This window comes from Choristoneura fumiferana, chromosome 6, assembly GCF_025370935.1.
Source record: "Choristoneura fumiferana chromosome 6, NRCan_CFum_1, whole genome shotgun sequence".
NCBI classification, from domain to species: domain Eukaryota; kingdom Metazoa; phylum Arthropoda; class Insecta; order Lepidoptera; family Tortricidae; genus Choristoneura; species Choristoneura fumiferana.
The window spans coordinates 14810544-14815976 of record NC_133477.1 but is presented as its reverse complement, the minus strand read 5'-3'; positions in this window follow the sequence as shown (position 1 = coordinate 14815976).

Sequence of the window (5433 nt, the reverse complement as noted above, 5' to 3'; positions counted from 1 at the left end):
GCCAACCTAATATAACGAACAATGTGCTGGCTGAACACGGAGCTGCTGTCTTGAGTATTTTATTTATTTTTATCTGTTGCATAAATCTAATCTACAACGTGTATTGCAGTACCTTGTGAACTTTTAATTTCATTATATATATTTTTTGATAATTCAAGCATGCTACGAATACGCTTTTCCTGAAGAAATCCTTGACAAGCATTATCTTGTTGAGAATTTCTGTTTCCGTTGACCGATGTACGCAATAGATGGCGTTATCGGTTGGCTGCTTACCATAGAGTACATTGTATCTGCTTACTGCTGCGAACTACAAAGTGTGCAGTAGTGACAACATACAGATCTTTGATACAGATCTCTAAAGATGCGATCTTATTTTGATATACCCAAGCTATGCCATTATCTATTCTGTGGCTATATGTCAAAAATGGGTGACACTCTTTCCCGGCCCGGATAATACCGGGATGGAATGGAAATACCGAACCTGTTTTTCGTGTACACGCAAATCGAAGCACCTGTCAGTTTCTATGGGCGTGTACACAAAAAACAGAGCCGGTATTTCCATGTCGGTGTTATCCGGGCCAGGAAAGAGTGTCGTCAAAAATAAATCCGTTCAAAAATAAATATTTAATAACACAATTCTGAATACAAATTATAGAAGTTGGATGGTTGGCGGTTTGATTAACTTTGATCAGTCATTTGCATTTGGACCTTCAAAGCGTCGAAGAATATGGGACAGCCCCGCCCTCCTCTGGAACTCTTGCACATTTAAATGTCGTGATTATTTTGCAGGTAGGGAGTTGTTAATATTATGGGTGCCAGTATAGGCAGTTGGGAAACGAAAGTAAATAAATTGTTAGGTATGTAAATTAAAAGTAAAAAATAATAATAATTAGCTGTGTGAGTTTGTGCGTGCGTGTGTGACATTACATTTTGTTTTGTTCTGTAGGGATTTACCCCTTATAATAGGTACGTTAATCAATAATCAAAGCGTTACCCCTATATTATTAACCAAAATCTATTGATTATTTTCGTGTTATTATTTGCAGCCTTCGTGCTTTGCACTAATGGAACCTTTCTGCTACTGATGTCATATTGAAAATTTATACATCTGCCAAAGAAAACATAGCGAAATTGATTATGAAAAGGTAAAGGTTCCACCATGGTACGCGATTCCTCGACTGCAGCAGGGCTACTACGAAACTCGAACTTCGGTATCGTACTGTCCCTCTCGCTCTCGTATTAACGTCTACCTACACCTAAATTGTAAGGTTTGACCACACCTGTCGGGTGACTGCAACGCGACGGCGATTTCCCCAAACAATTTAGCATTGTATTGTAGGTAGCTTCCACTTTTAAAGTTTAAAAGTTATAGTGGAAGCTATATTATAATGCAGTGAATTTAAAATTTGTATTTTTGTCTGTTCCTAACTGAATGCTCCTCTCATCCACTCAATGGTTGACTGGTAGAGATTCCTTAAAGGGATGAGTTGTTTGTACATAATAATATTATATCTCAATGTTTGTCAGTTGTGTTTGTTTATTTATTTCGTACAATAAATAATAATAAAAAAAGAGTACATAAGCACATACAATATCGCTCGTGTCGCGTTCTATAGCGATTTCGTTTTAGTATAGGTACTATGCGTTTAAACTCGGGGGAACGCTACCTTCTATTTCACTTCAATTGGCACAATTAACGGAGGTAAAATAAGGTAAAATAAAATATAATAAATAAATATAAATATAATAATAAAATATATATATTTCCTTTCATCCAATTAAAAGTAAACATTATTAAACAAGGCATTGCCATTAGGAAGTGACTCTATCTTTTTGTTCATTTCTTTGTTATGACTTATGAGTTAACTACTCGACCGATATCGGTGAAAATTGGCCACGAGATAGCTAATACTACGTTAAACAATATTGATTGTGACACTGATTTCCTATGCATGCCAATGTCCTAAATACCTAGGGTAGCAGGAAAAAACTACGCAGCAAATAGATAAGAGTTATTATTGTATTATTAATTTCCTGCGCAAACTTATGCATTATTTTACTTCTAATCCTCCGTTTTTTTCATAACCGTACATCAAAAAAAAAAACAACGTGCACATTTCTTAGTTAAAATAGTTGCTATCATTAAGTAGGTATTTCTTGATGCTGTTACCAAGTCGGCATCGGTAGTAGATCTCGTAGTTAAACCAACACAAACTTAGTTCTACGTCTACGTTGAACTACCAACTCCAAATTACGTTCGTGTTCGCTCAATTCATCCGCCAGTAACAATTGCCGATCCGTTCGTACCGCACGCTTCTCGCGCCGGCCCCCGCGTAAACATTTACGTAAAACAATAACTTTTACGTAAACCTCGAGACCCTATCGGACTGACTATATGTGTGACTTTATTCAGAACTAAACCGTGAATATCGTCGGTACGTTGATTCTAATTGCAAAATTGAACAGTTTACGCCGTTTGTCATTTGTTTTGGTTGGAACGCTAACCGCCGGTCATCCAGTACAGGTATGATCTTTTAAATTACTCGTTATCCCATTATTTAGGTACTTCTTTTGTTTAGTAATAGGCTGGTGCGTAAGATTACGTAGAGAAAATAAAATTGTGGTTTGTCACCACCGGTTTCGCATAAACAACGCTGATTGTAAAAGAAATTTAATTAAAGTTGTTTTGTGAAATAATCGGTCGTCAGCTGCGTGGAGTGTAGGTAGTTTAAGATGAAAGTAGTGTTTCGGTTAGCAATAGGGTTTCTCTTAATGAGCTTGTTGCAAAATCGACGTAGAACTTTTCAGTGAGCGTTTATTTTTATAGTTATCAGTTAATCAGTTACTACATTGAGATAGGATAATGATATAAAATATATTTTCTCTTATCAATAAATCCCTACCTACCTTCGTTTTGTGATTTTGACACTTGTAAGTGAATACTACTATACGTCATAGTAGTATACCAATAGCAATGCCTTTCAGGGAAGATAATTAAGATGATCTTTCGAATAAAAAGTGACACAGATGAACATAATTCAGTTTCCAGTTTCGATTGTACGCACCTTACGCACGTCATCAAAGACAAATTGTGGAATAGTGTGAGCTGAGCTTATGAATTGTTTACAAACATTATTTATTTCTGCTATTGTTCGGTGGCACCAGCCCAAATAGTTCAACAATCATGTTAAAATAAAGCTTCGGATCTGACAATTGCCTTTAGCAGATCCTTTAGGTTAAATTAAGTAAATAGCATGAGCACAAGCATTAGACAATAATTCACAGTTGATAATTGCATTAGGTAGGTAGGTAAGTACCCTTTTCTACTAATTTTAGGCCAGGCATACCCATAGGTTCAGAATAGTTATACAATCCTTACAAAGGCATGTCATTCAAAACAGCACGTGTTTATTTTACCGACGTTAATTGCTGGATTTTTTTAAATTAATTGATGGATAATAAAATTATTCAAGCTATTGCACTTCAAAAAGGATAACATATCACTGGTAATCTACAACTGGCAGCACGGAAGTAGCGTTGCTCGTTAAATTCTACGAATGTGACAGTCCCACACGCCAATCAGCGCTTACGCTTGCCACGTGCGTAACCTACCCCGCGTCTTGCGTACTCTCCTAGGATACCGTGCGGTCTAAGCGTTACTTTTTGTCTCGCACATGTCATTTATGCACAGTTTGGCGGTCGAGTTTTTCCAACTCACTATGATTATGGCCACCTTCAAAAAGCGAGTGCACCATTTCTAGGAATCCCGGCAACGCATCGCTGCATCCCTAATGGGGCTGCTGATGTCTATGGGCGACGGTAATCACTTAACATCAGATCAGGTGAACCGTCTGCTCGTTGTCTGCTATTAGGTACATAAAAAACTTATTTTGTACTTTTGCCGCTACTGTTTTTTTTAATATTTTCGCGGCTTGTTTGGTCAGTGCAGAAAGTGAATACTCCCCGATTCGCAGGTTCCAACTTACGAGCGCGTCAAACAATAAACTGTCTGGCATTTGAATTGAAAATTCGAGAATTCGCAAAATTCCAGTGGGAATTCTCAAAAATTATCGTGACTATTTTCAAAAGTTACCCACATCCTGGTCCTCTTTAATTTTCCTTTCACGTTTTACAAATTAGCGGTTATTGACTTTATTCCAATCCCCTGAGAATATTGCGTTTAACAGTAGCCAATGTGTTATTCCAGACGTCCAACGAACTACATAACAAATTTCATCCAAATCCGTGTAGCGTTAAAGAGTAACAAGCATAATAATACACACACACACACACGCACGCACGCACGCACGCACGCACGCACGCACGCACGCACGCACTCGCAGCTCGCACTCGCACGCACAGCTTTAAGTACCGATGAAAGCGAAATTTGGAATTGAGAATACAAACAGGTTTTATAAACTTTTATCCAGGATAAGAGAGTTTTTTTCGGATACCTAGTAATAAATTAATTCGGCGCAGACGAAGTCGTGGGTTACTAGTAACTGCTAGTATTACAATAAGGATAACTTATGCCTTCCTATTCCATTAACCCATGTCCGCCGTTAGTGGTCACTCCATCCCAAAATCCTATTATCTTTTAGACTTTACATTAAATTTCTTTCACCTTTTTTTTAAGGGTTCCGTAGTCAAACAGGAAACTTTATTCCGGGTATTTTGGTGACCTGATCATGTTCAACTATACACAACTCAGTAAATGTACACTAGTGTTTACCACCATTATTATTTATACATGAAACATTCACATTTTGGTTTTGGTTCACAACAATGGAGATTTACTAGCCTCTAGATTTACTAACATCTCACACGACGAAAAAACTAATACTTAACATATTTCACCCTATTTATAACCAAATCTTAACTTATAACCAATCTCGCTATATAACTGCTAGCTTATAATTACCTATATAAGAGTTGATAAGGATTGGTCTCGATCACGTCTTTAGAAATCGTCCCGGTATGGTTGGGTTTGGTTGTTTTGTTAGGTTGATTATCTGTCAGTAAACTTGACCAACCGTCTGTCGGTTTTAACAACCTTGTTCACTCCTTTAGGTATATCATTATCACCATGTGCCATGATATCAGTCGAAAGACGTCCAATACTGGACAAAAGCTTGCCCTAAAGAGTTCCACAACGATCGATCCTGCGCTGCACGCATCCAACTACAGCAACCTTTGAGTATTTAGATAAATACTCAAAGACAACAACCAATACCAGCGACAACGTAACCTCGACCTCTAATCTAACTCGTATTAATGTAGCCAAAACCTAGAGATAATTCATAGAAAGATACTGATCTACGAGTAATTGACGACCGGATGGCTAAGTGGTTAGAGAGCCTGACTACGAAGCTTGAGGTCCCGGGTTCGATTCCCGGCCGGGGCAGATATTTGTATGAATAATACTAATGCTTG